This window comes from Coregonus clupeaformis, chromosome 20, assembly GCF_020615455.1.
Source record: "Coregonus clupeaformis isolate EN_2021a chromosome 20, ASM2061545v1, whole genome shotgun sequence".
Taxonomy (NCBI): domain Eukaryota; kingdom Metazoa; phylum Chordata; class Actinopteri; order Salmoniformes; family Salmonidae; genus Coregonus; species Coregonus clupeaformis.
Genome location: NC_059211.1, coordinates 5,729,756 through 5,748,726, shown reverse-complemented (window position 1 = coordinate 5,748,726; position 18,971 = coordinate 5,729,756). Strand labels below are relative to the sequence as shown.

Sequence of the window (18,971 nt, the reverse complement as noted above, 5' to 3'; positions counted from 1 at the left end):
ACTATAAGTAGTTACCCACATCCCCCCACTCATACCTTGCCTACTGCGCTGGGTAATGTATGCTATCTAGTTAGTACACTACATGACCAAAAGTATGTGGACACCTGCTCATCGAACATCTCATTCCAAAATCATGGGCATTCATATAAAGTTGGTCCACCCTTTGCTGCTATAACAGCCTCCATTCTTCTGGGAAGGCTTTCCACTAGATGTTGGAACATTGCTGCAGGGACATGTTTCCATTCAGCCACAAGTGCATTAGTGAGGTCAGCCACTGATGTTGGGCGATTAGGCCTAGCTCACAATCGGCATTCCAACTCATCCCAAAGGTTTTTGATGGGGTCAAAAAGTCAAGTACTTCCACACAGATCTCGACAAATCATTTCTGTATGGACCTCGCTTTGTGCACAGGGGCATTTTCATGCTGAAACAGGAAAGGGCCTTCCCCAAACTGTTGCCACAAAGTTAGAAGCACATAATCGTCTAGAACGTCATTGTATGGTGTAGCGTTAGGATTTCCCTTAACTGGAACTAAGGGGCCAAGCCGGAACCATAAAAAACCATTATTCCTCCTCCTCAAACTTTACAGTTGGCACTATGCATTCGGGCAGGTAGTGTTCTCCTGGCATCAGATTTGTCGGTAGGACTGCCAAATGGTGAAGCGTGATTCATCACTCCAGAGAACGCGTATTCACTGCTCCAGAGTCCAATGTCGTCGAGCTTTACACCCCTCCAGCCGACGCTTGGCATTGTGCATGGTGATATTAGACTTGTTTGCGGCTGCTCAGCCATTGAAACCCATTTCATGAAGCTCCCGACGAACAGTTATTGTGCGGACGTTAATTCCAGAGGCAGTTTGGAACTCGGTAGTGAGTGTTGCAACCGAGGACAGACGATGTTTACGTGCTACGTGCTTCAGCCCTCAGCGGTCCTGTTCTGTGAGCTTGTGTGGCCTAACACTTTGTGGCTGAGCCGTTGTTGCTCCTAGACATTTTCACTTCACAATAACAGCACTTACACTTGACCTAGCAGGGCAGAAATTTGACACGTTGAAAGACACTGAGCTCTTCAGGAAGGCCATTCTACTGGCAATGTTTGTCTATGGAGATTGCATGGCTGTGTGCTCAATTTTATACACCAGTCAGCAACAGGTGTGGCTGAAATAGCCGAATCCACTAATTTGAAGGGGTGTCCACAGTCCATTGATATGGTATGTATTATTTTGTGGATGTCCATCACCCATTTCGTATGATATGTTACGATTTACAATTCGTATTACATGTTACGAATTTGCAAAATCTACAATATGTTATGAATTTGCAAAATGTACAATGTGTTACTAATTTGCAAAACGTATGATATGTTATGAATTCTAGCTAGGTGGCTAGGGTTAGTGGTTAAGGTTAGGGTTAAGTTTAAGAGTTAGGGTTAGGGTTAGAGGAAGGGTTAGCTAACATTCTAAGTAGTTGCAAAGTAGCTAAGAAGTAGTAAGTAGTTGAAAAGTTGCTAATTAGCTAAAATGCTGAAGTTGTCCGTGATGAGATTCAAACTCGCAACCTTTGGGTTGATAGAAGTTCATGTTATACGCCCACCAATCCACCCTATACATTTTTTAAGGGGTAGATCAGCTTTAATATTGCAGATAGATTGTAACTTCCATCAATGTAATTGTCTGCATCACTTCCAATCCCCCATATGGTCCCCCATTTTCTCGCAAATATATATATATATATATATATATATATATATATATATATATATATATATCATACATACAGTGGGGAAAAAAAGTATTTAGTCAGCCACCAATTGTGCAAGTTCTCCCACTTAAAAAGATGAGAGAGGCCTGTAATTTTCATCATAGGTACACGTCAACTATGACAGACAAATTGAGAATTTTTTTCCCAGAAAATCACATTGTAGGATTTTTAATGAATTTATTTGCAAATTATGGTGGAAAATAAGTATTTTGTCAATAACAAAAGTTTCTCAATACTTTGTTATATACCCTTTGTTGGCAATGACACAGGTCAAACGTTTTCTGTATGTCTTCACAAGGTTTTCACACACTGTTGCTGGTATTTTGGCCCATTCCTCCATGCAGATCTCCTCTAGAGCAGTGATGTTTTGGGGCTGTCGCTGGGCAACACGGACTTTCAACTCCCTCCAAAGATTTTCTATGGGGTTGAGATCTGGAGACTGGCTAGGCCACTCCAGGACCTTGAAATGCTTCTTACGAAGCCACTCCTTCGTTGCCCGGGCGGTGTGTTTGGGATCATTGTCATGCTGAAAGACCCAGCCACGTCTCATATTCAATGCCCTTGCTGATGGAAGGAGGTTTTCACTCAAAATCTCACGATACATGGCCCCATTCATTCTTTCCTTTACACAGATCAGTCGTCCTGGTCCCTTTGCAGAAAAACAGCCCCAAAGCATGATGTTTCCACCCCTATGCTTCACAGTAGGTATGGTGTTCTTTGGATGCAACTCAGCATTCTTTGTCCTCCAAACACGACGAGTTGAGTTTTTACCAAAAAGTTCTATTTTGGTTTCATCTGACAATATGACATTCTCCCAATCCTCTTCTGGATCATCCAAATGCACTCTAGCAAACTTCAGACGGGCCTGGACATGTACTGGCTTAAGCAGGGAGACACGTCTTGCACTGCAGGATTTGAGTCCCTGGCGGCGTAGTATGTTACTGATGGTAGGCTTTGTTACTTTGGTCCCAGCTCTCTGCAGGTCATTCACTAGGTCCCCCCGTGTGGTTCTGGGATTTTTGCTCACCGTTCTTGTGATCATTTTGACCCCACGGGTGAGATCTTGCATGGAGCCCCAGATCGAGGGAGATTATCAGTGGTCTTGTATGTCTTCCATTTCCTAATAATTGCTCCCACAGTTGATTTCTTAAAACCAAGCTGCTTACCTATTGCAGATTCAGTCTTCCCAGCCTGGTGCAGGTCTACAATTTTGTTTCTGGTGTCCTTTGACAGCTCTTTGGTCTTGGCCATAGTGGAGTTTGGAGTGTGACTGTTTGAGGTTGTGGACAGGTGTCTTTTATACTGATAACAAGTTCAAACAGGTGCCATTAATACAGGTAACGAGTGGAGGACAGAGGAGCCTCTTAAAGAAGAAGTTACAGGTCTGTGAGAGCCAGAAATCTTGCTTGTTTGTAGGTGACCAAATACTTATTTTCCACCATAATTTGCAAATAAATTCATTAAAAATCCTACAATGTGATTTTCTGGATTTTTTTTCCTCAATTTGTCTGTCATAGTTGACGTGTACCTATGATGAAAATTACAGGCCTCTCTCATCTTTTTAAGTGGGAGAACTTGCACAATTGGTGGCTGACTAAATACTTTTTTTCCCCACTGTACATACATTTACAGTGGGGAGAACATTTATTTTATACACTGCCGATTTTGCAGGTTTTCCTACTTACAAAGCATGTAGAGGTCTGTAATTTTTATCATAGGTACACTTCAACTGTGAGGGACGGAATTTACAACAATAATCCAGAAAATCACATTGTTTGATTTTTAAGTAATTAATTTGCATTTTATTGCATGACATAAGTATTTGATACTTCAGAAAAGCAGAACTTAATATTTGGTACAGAAACCTTTGTTTGCAATTACAGAGATCATACGTTTCCTGTAGGTCTTGACCAGGTTTGCACATACTGCAGCAGGGATTTTGGCCCACTACTCCATACAGACCTTCTCCAGATCCATCAGGTTTCGGGGCTGTCGCTGGGCAATACGGACTTTCAGCTCCCTCCAAAGATTTTCTATATATATATATATACAGTGGGGAGAACAAGTATTTGATACACTGCCGATTTTGCAGGTTTTCCTACTTACAAAGCATGTAGAGGTCTGTAATTTTTATCATAGGTACACTTCAACTGTGAGAGACGGAATCTAAAACAAAAATCCAGAAAATCACATTGTATGATTTTTAAGTAATTAATTTGCATTTTATTGCATGACATAAGTATTTGATACATCAGAAAAGCAGAACTTAATATTTCGTACAGAAACCTTTGTTTGCAATTACAGAGATCATACATTTCCTGTAGGTCTTGACCAAGTTTGCACACACTTCAGCAGGGATGTTGGCCCACTCCTCCATACAGACCTTCTCCAGATCCTTCAGGTTTCGGGGCTGTCGCTGGGCAATACAGACTTTCAGCTCCCTCCAAAGATTTTCTATTGGGTTCAGGTCTGGAGACTGGCTAGGCCACTCCAGGACCTTGAGATGCTTCTTACGAAGCCACTCCTTTGTTGCCCTGGCTGTGTGTTTCGGGTTATTGTCATGCTGGAAGACCCAGCCACGACCCATCTTCAATGCTCTTACTGAGGGAAGGAGGTTGTTGGCCAAGATCTCGCCATACATGGCCCCATCCATCCTCCCCTCAATACGGTGCAGTCGTCCTGTCCCATTTGCAGAAAAGCATCCCCAAAGAATGATGTTTCCACCTCCATGCTTCATGGTTGGGATGGTGTTCTTGGGGTTGTACTCATCCTTCTTCTTCCTCCAAACACGGCGAGTGGAGTTTAGACCAAAAAGCTCTAATTTTGTCTCATCAGACCACATGACCTTCTCCCATTCCTCCTCTGGATCATCCAGATGGTCATTGGCAAACTTCAGACGGGCCTGGAAATGCGCTGGCTTGAGCAGGGGGACCTTGCCTGCGCTGCAGGATTTTAATCCATGACGGCGTAGTGTGTTACTAATGGTTTTCTTTGAGACTGTGGTCCCAGCTCTCTTCAGGTCATTGACCAGGTACTGCCGTGTAGTTCTGGGCTGATCCCTCACCTTCCTCATGATCATTGATGCCCCACGAGGTGAGATCTTACATGGAGCCCCAGACCGAGGGTGATTGACCGTCATCTTGAACTTCTTCCATTTTCTAATAATTGCGCCAACAGTTGTTGCCTTCTCATCAAGCTGATTGCCTATTGTCCTGTAGTCCATCCCAGGCTTGTGCAGGTCTACAATTTTATCCCTGATGTCCTTACACAGCTCTCTGGTCTTGGCCATTGTGGAGAGGTTGGAGTCTGTTTGATTGAGTGTGTGGACAGGTGTCTTTTATACAGGTAACGAGTTCAAACAGGTGCAGTTAATACAGGTAATGAGTGGAGAACAGGAGGGCTTCTTAAAGAAAAACTAACAGGTCTGTGAGAGCCGGAATTCTTACTGGTTGGTAGGTGATCAAATACTTATGTCATGCAATAAAATGCAAATTAATTACTTAAAAATCCTACAATGTGATTTTCTGGATTTTTGTTTTAGATTCCGTCTCTCACAGTTGAAGTATACATATGATAAAAATTACAGACCTCTACATGCTTTGTAAGTAGGAAAACCTGCAAAATCAGCAGTGTATCAAATACTTATTCTCCCCACTGTATATATATATGTATATATTTATATATATACAGTGGGGAAAAAAAGTATTTAGTCAGCAACCAATTGTGCAAGTTCTCCCACTTATAAAGATGAGAGAGGCCTGTAATTTTCATCATAGGTACATGAAAATCACATTGTAGGATTTTTAATTAATTTATTTGCAAATTATGGTAGAAAATAAGTATTTGGTCAATAACAAAAGTTTCTCAATACTTTGTTATATACCATTTGTTGGCAATGACACAGGTCAAACGTTTTCTGTAAGTCTTCACAAGGTTTTCACACACTGTTGCTGGTATTTTGGCCCATTCCTCCATGCAGATCTCCTCTAGAGCAGTGATGTTTTGGGGCTGTCGCTAGGCAACACGGACTTTCAACTCCCTCCAAAGATTTTCTATGGGGTTGAGATCTGGAGACTGGCTAGGCCACTCCAGGACCTTGAAATGCTTCTTACGAAGCCACTCCTTCGTTGCCCGGGCGGTGTGTTTGGGATCATTGTCATGCTGAAAGACCCAGCCACGTTTCATCTTCAATGCCCTTGCTGATGGAAGGAGGTTTTCACTCAAAATCTCACGATACATGGCCCCATTCATTATTTCCTTTACACGGATCAGTCGTCCTGGTCCCTTTGCAGAAAAACAGCCCCAAAGCATGATGTTTCCACCCCCATGCTTCACAGTAGGTATGGTGTTCTTTGGATGCAACTCAGCATTCTTTGTCCTCCAAACACGACGAGTTGAGTTTTTACCAAAAAGTTATATTTTGGTTTCATCTGACCATATGACATTCCCCCAATCATATTCTGGATCATCCAAATGCACTCTAGCAAACTTCAGAAGGGCCTGGACATGTACTGGCTTAAGCAGGGGGACACGTCTGGCACTGCAGGATTTGAGTCCCTGGCGACGTAGTGTGTTACTGATGGTAGGCTTTGTACTTTGGTCCCAGCTCTCTGCAGGTCATTCACTAGGTCCCCCCGTGTGGTTCTGGGATTTTTGCTCACCGTTCTTTTGATCATTTTGACCCCACGGGGTGAGATCTTGCGTGGAGCCCCAGATCGAGGGAGATTATCAGTGGTCTTGTATGTCTTCCATTTCCTAATAATTGCTCCCACAGTTGTTTTATTCAAACCAAGCTGCTTACCTATTGCAGATTCAGTCTTCCCAGCCTGGTGCAGGTCTACAATTTTGTTTCTGGTGTCCTTTGACAGCTCTTTGGTCTTGGCCATAGTGGAGTTTGGAGTGTGACTGTTTGAGGTTGTGGACAGGTGTCTTTTATACTGATAACAAGTTCAAACAGGTGCCATTAATACAGGTAACGAGTGGAGGACAGAGGAGCCTCTTAAAGAAGAAGTTACAGGTCTGTGAGAGCCAGAAATCTTGCTTGTTTGTAGGTGACCAAATACTTATTTTCCACCATAATTTGCAAATAAATTCATAAAAAATCCTACAATGTGATTTTCTGGATATTTTTTTCTCATTTTGTCTGTCATAGTTGACGTGTACCTATGATGAAAATTACAGGCCTCTCTCATCTTTTTAAGTGGGAGTACTTGCACAATTGGTGGCTGACTAAATACTTTTTTCCCCCACTGTATATATATATACACATACATACATATAAATACATATACAGTTGAAGTCGGAAGTTTACATACACTTAGGTTGGAGTCATTAAAACAAGTTTTTCAACCACTCCACACATTTCTTGTTAACAACCTATAGTTTTGGCAAGTCGGTTATGACATCTACTTTGTGCATGACACAAGTAATTTTTCCAACAATTGTTTACAGACAGATTATTTCAATTATAATTTACTGTATCACAATTCCAGTGGGTCAAAAGTTTACATACACTAAATTGACTGTGCCTTTAAACAGCTAGGAAAATTCCAGAAAATGATGTCATGGCTTTCGAAGCTTCTGATAGGCTAATTGACATCATTTGAATTAATTGGAGGTGTACCTGTGGATGTATTTCAAGGCCTACCTTCAAACTCAGTGCCTCTTTGCTTGATATCATGGGAAAATCAAAAGAAATCAGCCAAGACTTCAGAAAAAAAATTGTAGACCTCCACAAGTCTGGTTCATCCTTGGGAGCAATTTCCAAACGCCTGAAGGTACCACATTCATCTGTACAAACAATAGTACGCAAGTATAAACACTATGGGACCACGCAGCCGTCATACCGCTCAGGAAGGAGACGCATTCTGTCTCCTAGAGATGAACGTACTTTGGTGCGAAAAGTGCAAATCAATCGCAGAACAACAGCAAAGGACCTTGTGAAGATGCTGGAGGAAACAGGTACAAAAGTATCTATATCCACAGTAAAACGAGTCCTATATCAACATAACCTGAAAGGCCGCTCAGCAAGGAAGAAGCCACTGCTCCAAAACCGCCATAAAAAAGCCAGACTACGGTTTGCAACTGCAAATGGGGACAAAGATCGTACTTTTTGGAGAAATGTCCTCTGGTCTGATGAAACAAAAATAGAACTGTTTGGCCATAATGACCATCGTTACGTTTGGAGGAAAAAGGGGGCGGCTTGCAAGCCGAAGAACACCATCCCAACCGTGAAGCACGGGGGTGGCAGCATCATGCTGTGGGGGTGCTTTGCTGCAGGAGGGACTGGTGCACTTCACAAAATAGATGGCATCATGAGGAAGGAAAATTATGTGGATATATTGAAGCAACATCTCAAGACATCAGTCAGGAAGTTAAAGCTTGGTCGCAAATGGGTCATCCAAATGGACAATGACCCCAAGCATACTTCCAAAGTTGTGGCAAAATGGCTTAAGGACAACAAAGTCAAGGTATTGGAGTGGCCATCACCAATCCATGACCTCAATCCTATAGAAAATTTGCGGGCAGAACTGCTGAAAAAGCATGTGCGAGCAAGGAGGCCTACAAACCTGACTCAGTTACACCAGCTCTGTCAGGAGGAATGGGCTAAAATTCACCCAACTTATTGTGGGAAGCTTGTGGAAGGCTACCCAAATCGTTTGACCCAAGTTAAACAATTTAAAGGCAATGCTACCAAATACTAATTGAGTGTATGTGAACTTCTGACTTCTTCTGACAACTTCCGATAATTTTCATGATGTCCATTCGGTTTGCTTCAATATGCCATATCTTTCTAACTGTGCTCTTTCACAAAAGCTCTCAACCTATAACCTATATACTTATTATGGACACAGTATGCTTTACATTAGTTATCTTGTTGTTATTAGTTGTTATTAGTCCCATCCTTCAACTTCATTCAACACCACCCATCTATCTCTTAACACCATCCATATTGGATTTCTATTTGCCATATATTTTTCAACTGTACTGTGATGTTTTACAAAAGTTCTGAACCTTTCTATTCTCATTGTTTCTACAGATTGTAAATTGAAAATAAACATTTTTGCACTTCCTCTTTGTCCAGGTCCGTCTCCATCCCGTTCTCCTGTTACAGACTCAGGACATACCGGTCATCATAAATCCACACCAGGGTTGTGTTCATTAAGCACCAAACAGAGGAAAACAGACTGAAAAAGGTACGGACTACCGGGACTATTCCAATAAGAAACACTCATTTTCTTTTTCTGTTGCAAAATGTTTTAAGGTGTGCCCTAATGAACATGATGAGAATAGCATGACATAAAATTATACTGGGAGAGAGGTAAGATCTGGTGATGGAGAGAGAATCAGTTTTGGAGATTGATGGGTTTGTTTGTAAAGACCTAAATCAAATGTTGTGCCGACTTTGCCAACTCATATTATTGCACCAATCTGTAGTACAATGGTAACAGTGATAGTAAAATTGTTATTATTATTGGCATAACATTGGGGACTACGGTGGTTTCATTGTGGGTTTCACTTTGCTGGTCTCACTTTCCAAAATAGAAGTGCAGTGCTTCACATATTTGCCCGTAGACGGTCAGTGAATGGGGGCACATGCCCTTACACATAGTTCACACAACACACACACCTGGGCGACCCCAGGCCCCCGAGGTGCTGCCGCAGCTCCATTGGACGGCTGACAGGTGGGAGACAACCAATATCTGTGTCACGCCGATATTACCTTCAGCAGTTTGGGTGTGTGTGTGTGTGTGTGTGTGTGTTTGTGTGTGTGTGTGTGTGTGTGTGTGTGTGTGTGTGTGTGTGTGTGTGTGTGTGGCGGAGTTGGTAGGTATGTAGGAGTGTGTCCTATTTGCGGAGGAATGTCTAGGTGACATGGGGCAGCCTTACCTCATCATCGTCGTCCTCATCTTCCTCATCAGACTCTGGCCCCTCTTCAGTCACCTCCCCTGAATAGCAAAGAGCCACAAAGGTCAGCTCAGGTCAAGGGTGAGAGGTCACATAGGAATTACAGACCCTTCAGTTTGTACATAAGGTGCCCTCCAACAAAAAACTGTGTGTGTCAATGCACAGTGCCTTTAGAATGTATTCACACCCCTTGACCTTTTCCACATTTTGTTGTGTTACAGCCTGAATTTAAAATGTATGCCATTATTTTTATTTTTTTGACAATACCCCATAAAGTGGAATTATGTTTTTCGGAACTTTACAAATTAATTACAAATGAAAAGTTGAAAAGTCTTGAGTCAATAAGTATTCAACCCTATTGTTATGGCAAGCATACATAAGTTCAGGAGTAAAAATGTGCTTAATAATTCACATAATAAGTTGCATGGACTCACTCTGTGTGCGAGAATAGTGTTTATTAACATGATTTTGAATGACTACCTCATCTCTGTATCCCACACATACAATTATCTGTAAGGTCCCTCAGTCGAGCAGTGAATTTCAAACACAGATTCAACCACAAAGACCGGAGAGGTTTTCCAATGCCTCGCAAAGAAGGTCACCCTTTGGTAGATAGGTAAAAATAAAAAAGCAGACATTGAATATCCCATTGAGCATGGTGAAGTTATTAATTACACTTTGAATGGTCTGTATCTATACACCCAATCACTACAAAGATACAGGTGTCCTTCCTAACTCAGTTGCCAGAGAGGAAGGAAACCTAACTTAGAGATTTCACCATGAGGCCAATGGTGACTTTAAAACAGTTGAATGGCTGTGATAGGAGAAAACTGAGGATAGAACAACATTGTAGTTACTCCACAACACTAACCTAATGTGAAATGAAGGAAGCATGTACATAATTTTTTTTTTTACAAAACATGCATCCTGTTTGCAATAAGGCAGTAAATTAATACCGCAAAGAATTTGGCAAAGCAATTCCCTTTTTGTCCTGAATACAAAGTATTATGTTTGGGGCAAATCCAATACAACACATTACTGAGTACCACTTTCCATATTTTCAAGCATAGTGGTGGCTGCGTTATGTTATGGGCATGTTTGTAATTGTTAAGAACTGGGGAGTTTTTCAGGATAAAAAAGAAACAGAATGGTGCTAAGCAGAAGCACAATTCTAGAGGAAAACCTGGTTCAGTCAGCTTTCCAATAGACACTGGGAGATGAATTCACCTTAAACCTAAAACACAAGGCCAAATACACACTGTAGTTGCTTACCATGAAGACAATGAATGTTCATGAGAGGCCTAGCAAGACCTGAAAATGGTTGTCTAGCAATGATCAACAACCAATTTGACAGAGCTTGAAGAGTTTTGAAAATAATAATGGGCAAATGTTGCACAATCCAGGTGTGGAAAGCTCTTACAAACTTACCCAGAAAGACTCACAGCTCTAATTGCTGCCAAAGGTGTTTTTACAAAGTACTCAGGGGTGTGAATACTTACATTTGAAGTCGGAAGTTTACATACACCTTAGGCAAATACATTTAAACTCAGTTTTTCACAATTCCTGACATTTAATCCTAGTAGCAATTCCCTGTTTTAGGTCAGTTAGGATCACTACTATATTTTAAGAATGTGAAATGTCAGAATAATAGTAGAGATAATGATTTATTTCAGCTTTTATTTCTTTCATCACATTCCCAGTTGGTCAGAAGTTTGCATACACTCAATTAGTATTTGGTAGCATTGCCTTTAAATTGTTTAACTTGGGTCAAACGTTTCAGGTTGTCACGGTCGCTGACAGATGAAGCGGACCAAGGCGCAGCGTGATAAGCGTACATTCTTTATTAGTACACACACGAACCAAAACAATAAACCAAACGATACGTGAAGTCCTAGGTTATACACAAAACCTAAACGGAACAAGATCCCACAACCTAACATGCCAAAAGGCTGCCTAAGTATGGTCCCCAATCAGAGACAACGAGCTACAGCCGTCTCTGATTGGGAACCACCCTGGCCAAACATAGATATAAACGATCTAGAACAAAAACCAATGAAAACTAAACATAGAAAATCCACTCCCTGGCTCAACAATTAAGAGTCCCCAGAGCCAGGGCGTGACAGTACCCCCCAAAGGCGCGGACTGCGACCGCGCCACACCAACACAACAGGGTAGGGGCCGGGTGGGCATTCCGCCTCCGGGCGTGACCACCACTCTCTCTCTACACCCCCGTTGTGCCCCTGGTCTGGTCTGGCCCCACTGGCCGGAGCTGGACTGAACACCGGTGGAGCGGATTGCTCTGGCGCCGGAGTGGAGCAGCTGACCGGTGCCGGACCAGGCACCGGTGGAACAGGCACGGACCGTGCCGGACTGATGACGCGCACCACTGGCTTGGTGCGGGGAGCAGGAACGGGCCGGACCGGGCTGGCGACGCGCACCACTGGCTTGGTGCGACGAGCAGGAACGGGCCGGACCGGGCTGATGACGCGCACCACTGGCTTGGTGCGAGGAGCAGGAACGGGCCGGACCGGGCTGACGACGCGCACCACTGGCTTGGTGCGGGGAACAGGAACAGGCCGGACCGGGCTGGCGACGCGCACCACTGGCTTGGTGCGGGGAACAGGAACAGGCCGGACCGGGCTGGCGACGCGCACCACAGGCTTGGTGCAGGGAGCAGGAACGGGCCGGACCGGGCTGGCGACACGCACCACAGGCTTGGTGCGAAGGACAGGAACAGGCCGGACCGGGCTGGCGACGCGCACCACAGGCTTGGTGCGAGGGACAGGAACAGGCCGGACCGGGCTGGCGACGCGCACCACTGGCTTGGTGCGGGGAGCAAGAACAGGCCAGACCGGGCTGGCGACGCGCACCACAGGCTTGGTGCGGGGAGCAGGAACAGGCCGGACCGGGCTGACGACGCGCACCACAGGCTTGGTGCGAGGGTCAGGAACAGGCCGAGCTGGACTGTGGAGACGGACTGGAGGTCTGGAGCGGAGAGCTGACACAACCCGTCCTGGCTGAATGCCTATTTCCACACACTCTGTGTGAGGCATCAGCACAGGACGTACAGGGCTGTCCACTCGTACTGGCACTACAGCACGTAGCACTGGCGCAGGATATCCAGGACCGAGGAGGGGTACTGGAGGCCACGAGCGTTGAGCCGGCACACTCCGTCCTGGCTGCATGCCCACCTTAGCACGACACGTGCGTGGTGCTAGCACAGGACGTACAGGACTGTGCCGGAACACTCGCGGCACAGTACGTGGCTCCGCATAACACGGAACCTGGCCAGTCTCACGCTGCCTAGCCTGAGTACAGGGAGTTGGCTCTGCTCTACCTTTAGGCTCCGCCAACCACCCTTCCAGCCCCCCAAACCTGATGGCCTCCTCTCCTAGTCCGCCGAATCGTCCTGTAGCTGCCTCCAGCAGCCCCGTCGTCCACGCCATGTGCCCCCCCCCCCCCAATTTTGTTTTATTGGGGTTGCCTCTCGCGTGTCCGTCGTCGGCACGGTTGGCGCCGTTTCTCCTCTCCTGCCTGGGCATAAACTTTTGCCCATGGCCCTCTGCCCGCGAATATGTCCTCCCATGACCACCATTCGCCCACCTGAGCCATCGCCCTCTTCTCCTCCTGGGCACGCTGCTTGGTCCTCTGGTGGTGGGATCTTCTGTCACGGTCGCTGACAGATGAAGCGGACCAAGGCGCAGCGTGATAAGCGTACATTCTTTATTAGTACACACACGAACCAAAACAATAAACCAAACGATACGTGAAGTCCTAGGTTATACACAAAACCATACGGAACAAGATCCCACAACCTAACATACCAAAAGGCTGCCTAAGTATGGTCCCCAATCAGAGACAACGAGCTACAGCCGTCTCTGATTGGGAACCACCCTGGCCAAACATAGATATAAACGATCTAGAACAAAAACCATTGAAAACTAAACATAGAAAATCCACACCCTGGCTCAACAATTAAGAGTCCCCAGAGCCAGGGCGTGACACAGGTAGCCTTCCACAAGCTTCCCACAATAAGCTGGGTGAATTTTGGCCCATTCCTCCTGACAGAGCTGGTGTAACTGAGTCAGGTTTGTAGGCCTCCTTGCTCGCACACGCTTTTTCAGTTCTGCCCACAGATCATCTATAGGATTGAGGTCAGGGATTTGTGATGGCCACTCCAATACCTTGACTTTGTTGTCCTTAAGCCATTTTGCCACAACTTTGGAAGTATGCTTGGGGTCATTGTCCATTTGGATGACCCATTTGCGACCAAGCTTTAACTTTCTGACTGATGTCTTGAGATGTTGCTTCAATATATCCACATGATTTTCCTTCCTCATGATGCTATCTATTTTGTGAAGTGCACCAATCCCTCCTGCAGCAAAGCACCCCCACAACATGATGCTGCCACCCCCGTGCTCCACGGTTGGAATGGTGTTCTTCAGCTTGCAAGCAACCCCCTTTTTCCTCCAAACATAACAAAGGTCATTATGGCCAAACAGTTATATTTTTGTTTCATCAGACCAGAGGACAATTCTCCAAAAAGTACGATCTTTGTCCCCATGTGCAGTTGCAAACCGTAGTCTGGCTATTTTATGGTGGTTTTGGAGCAGTGGCTTCTTCCTTGCTGAGCGGCCTTCAGGTTATGTCGATATAGGACTGAAGGTAGGCCTTGAAATACATCCACAGGTACACCTCCACTTGACTGAAATGATGTCAATTAGCCTATCAGAATCTTCTAAAGCCATGACAGCATTTTCTGGAATTTTCCAAGCTGTTTAAAGGCACAGTCAACTTATTGTATGTAAACTTCTGACCCACTGGAATTGTGGTACAGTGAATTATAAGTGAAATTATCTGTCTGTAAACAATTGTTGGAAAAATTACTTGTGTCAATCACAAAGAAGATGTCCCAACCGACTTGCCAAAACTATAGTTTGTTAATAAGAAATTTGTGGAGTGGTTGAAAAACGAGTTTTAATTACTCCAACCTAAGTGTATGTAAACTTCTGACTTCAACTGTATGTAAATTAGATATTTCTGTATTTTATTGTCAATAAATTTCTAAAATCATGTTTTCACTTTGTCATTATGGGGTATTATGTGTAAATGGCTGAGAAACAGTTGTATTTAATCCATTTTGAATTCAGGCTGTAGCACAACAAAATGTGGACTAATTCAAGGGGTATGAATACTTTCTGAAGGCGCTGTATGTCATGCTGATACATACACTACCACGCAGGCGTGGACAAGTGGAGTGAAAGAGGCTTTGGGTCGAGTGGGTACGGTACGTTTTGTGGTTGAGTCAAAAACAGAATGAGCCATTCTGTTAAAACCTATCATATGACATGGCACTTTTCTATCAACCTTCCGCACCAGTATAGTATATTACGTAAAGGTACAGTATATTACGTAAAGGATTTAACCTTTTCGAGCTGTAGGGTGTGCTTGTGTGTGTTCTGTTGGGGTGACGTCCTTAAACTTTTGCAGAACTTCTCAGAATGAGGAGTGCCACTATGCTACAATATTACTCATGGACAGCTAGGAGCTGTTATGATTTGTAAGGACAATTTCAGGGGAAATGCTCTGCAAATACAGTATTGTATTGGGTAGCAACTAACTTTCCTACTTGGTTACGATTAGGCCTACCAACTTGAGAGACTAAAGAAATTAGCTCTGATAAGTTATGTTGCTATAAAGTATTGCTACACAATGCTATGTCACGTTTAGAAATCATTCACTCAGGAGAAAGCAGAGAGGCTATACTGTAGAAAGTACACTACATTTCCCGTAATTGTTTTCTACAGTACTCATGGGAAATGAAGTGTTTTTCCCCGATCAGTGAGAGGTTGTGTGCTTCACTCACAATGTCAGGCCTGGTGAAGTCGATGCTCTGCACTGCACTCTGCCTCAGCTGGCTACTGAAGAGAAGCACACACACACTCTTGATGTACTCTGGGGAAAACAGTACCATGACATCCCACCTGAGCTCTGAGAGGAGTGTGTGGGGAGGAGGGAGGAAGGGGTTGCTATTTTTGTGTGTGTTGTGAGTGTAGCCTATGGGTCGTTCCACCTCAAAAAGCACAAGAAAGAGGATTTCGACACCCACCATCTCAAATTGTTCTGAAATCGTTTCTGTTGTTCGGAACAGATAAGATTAGCATTCTTGCAATATTATCAACTAAATAATATTATGTTTCAAACTACAGAAACAATTTCAGAACAATCTGAGATGGTGGGTGTCATGGCTTGCTGAAATTACATGGAGCAGTCATTCCTGATGTGCTATGAAAAAGTATTTGCCCCCTTTCTAATTTTCTCTACTTTTGCATATTTGTGATACTGAATGTTATCAGATCTTCAACCAAAACCTAATATTAGATAAAGGGAACATAAGTTAACAAATAACACAACAATTACATATTTATTTCATAAACCACCATGCTTGACCTTTGGTATGATGTTCTTACTGTGGAATGCAGAGTTTGGTTTTCGCCAGGCATTACTGGAACCATGTCGTCCAAAAAGTTATACTTTTGAATCATCTGTCCATAGAATGTTCTTCCAAGAGTCTTGATGATCATCCAGGTGCTTTTTGGCAAACTTGAGTCAACTGTTTGGATGAGATGGGTCCCATTATGCCTGGCGAAAACCGAACACATCATACCAAAGGTCAAGCATGGTGGTGGTGGTGTGATGGTTTGGGGATGCTTTGCTGGCTCAGGACCTGGACGACTTGCCTTAATAGAATAATTAATTCTGTATCAGAGAATTCTACAGGAGAATAGCAGACCATCCGTCTGTGAGCTGAAGCTGAAGCGCAGCTGGGTCATGCAGCAAGACAATGATCCAAAACACACAATCAAGTCTACATGAAAATTGCTAAAAAGCAACAAATTGGACGTTTTGGAATGGTCTAGTCAAAGTCCAGACCTAATCCCAATTGAGATGTTGTGGCAGGACTTGAAACGAGCAGTTCATGCTTGAAAACCCACACGTCACTGAGTTAAAGCAGTTCTGCATGGAAGAGTGGGCCAAAATTCCTCCACTGCGATGTGAGAGACTGATCAACAACTACAGGAAGCATTTGGTTGGAGTCATTGCAGCTAAAGGTGGCACAACCAGTTATTGAGTGTAAGGGGGCAATTACTTTTTCACACAGGGGAATTGGGTGTTGCATGACTTTGTTTATGAAATAAATTGATTCAAAAGTATAACTTTTTGGACGCCATGGTTCCTGTAATGCCTGGCGAAAACCAAACTCTGCATTCCACAGTAAGAACATCATACCAAAGGTCAAGCATGGTGGTTTACGAAATAAATATGTAATTGTTGTGTTATTTGTTCACTTATGTTCCCTTTATCTAATATTATGTTTTGGTTGAAGATCTGATAACATTCAGTATCACAAATGTGCAAAAGTAGAGAAAATTAGAAAGGGGCCAAATACTTTTTCATAGCACTGTATGATGGTTTTAGTATACTGTGTGTGCGTGTATGTGTGCGTTCAGTGTTTTATGTTTGTTATATTCACATTAGCCAAGTAGCCTTTCCATAAAAGGTTTCTAAAAGGCCTACTCGTGAGACTTTTGCCATCATATGATTTTGCATTATTCACAATTCACATAGGCCTACCTGTAGTGCATACTCCATTCAGCAATCCATCCCCACCTCTTGTCCGGTTACCAAAGACTCGCTCCTCCAAACATATTCAATTTATTCAGTCCTTCAACATCATAACAAAAGGAAGGCTATATCATGCTTAGTGAGAACGTGCCTCACACATACAATACAATTTAACGGAGCCTAGTATTTTTTATTTGAGGAGAAGTCTGATGCGTAAAGACATATAGGCCTATTCTCGTTGAAGACAATTACAAAAAGTTGACTGTTAACACTCCATACATATTGAGCAAACACTGGATGTTAAAATGTTTTACTGTTGCTATTACTCGTTACTGTAGCCTATGTTATTTAATAAACTATCAATTCCCAATGGACTAGGACAATAATATTCCTTTCCCCTAGCCAAATTGGTGTTGATGACAATGCAAAGACTGTCAATAACCTACAGAACTTGAGACAACTGCATGCAGTATTAAGCCATGAAACGCGTTGATTGGCAAGTGAGTGGCCAAGCCCTCATCACACCTCCAATGTATTTATTCATCAAAACCCAGCACTTTTGCTCCACTGCCAGCTATTGCACTCATAATTCTCACTGTGAAAATAGCCAAAATATTTCTGACACACCCCTGGACCTATAGCACTAAGATTATTGTGTTAGGTTTGTTAAAATAAGAGCCCATAGAGATAGTTCCTCTAACATTTCTTTGACTGAATGTACCCATGAGGGTGCAGTCAAATAGTCGTGGCCCGAGGATTTAGTCATTATTTTTATATGGTAGCTCCTACAATGCCTCTGAGGATATAGAAGAGTTATATAAAGGCATTGAACTGAGGGCATGTCGTTAGGATGCGCATTATTAACTAATGCATTTGCTGTATCAGTATGTGTGTCTGCATTGGCTCTACCCTTTGACATTGAGACGTGTAAATACTAAGGATAAGTTACAACACAACAAATAATCATATTATGTATGGTGAATATTCAATAAGAGCTTAATGGTTAAAAAAAAATACTAGACTCTTGGTATTTTAGATACAGTAGTGACAGTAGTGACAGGTGTATGAAAGTCCAAAGTGCATCTGATGTAAATATGCTTTTCACAAAATACTTGAGAAAGACAATTATAGAAATATAATGACAATAGAATAGAGAATATTAATTATATTTCCATGGAGACAATCACCTTTGGTACTCCTTCTGCCATCCTTACGCATGACTCCCACATTAAAGAAATAATTAGCATAATAAAAAAATCTGTTGGATGCGTCTCAATCTACCGCATTAGCCGATGTCGTACTTCCGCATCTGCGGTGAAAGGTGGCAAAGCTAGAGCAATGTTTGTCAGACCATGAGACATCCCGAAAATCTGTTTTCTCACGAAATCGTCTGTAGCCACCGAACGAACATGATCGTGTTCTCCGTTTTGCTCTACGACCCCCACAAGCATCTTGGGACTCATCTGAAGTCGGTATAGCCAAACTGCCAACTTCTGTCTGTAGCGTCCGAACAGTTTGGGCTACACACTAGTATGACCCCGGTGTGGAAAGGTGAGTCTCTCATGAACACGGTTTTGCTCTAGGATGCCCACAAGCCACACAAGACTCATCTGAATATCCCCCGGTACCAGTTAAAAAAATTAGTGGAAGCATACAGTGCCTTCGGAAAGTATTCAG

The 18,971-nt window shown here is 43.3% G+C and overlaps 1 long non-coding RNA gene across 2 annotated transcripts in view; it reads left to right on the top strand.

Moving 5' to 3' along the window:
- Window positions 1–18,971, top strand: part of LOC121533785 — an 81,267-nt gene that overhangs the window by 10,511 nt on the left and 51,785 nt on the right. For both annotated transcript variants that reach the window (XR_005994505.2, XR_005994504.2), the window contains one exon: window positions 8,845–8,956. This is a non-coding gene — a long non-coding RNA (uncharacterized LOC121533785). The remainder of the gene's footprint in view (window positions 1–8,844; window positions 8,957–18,971) is intronic.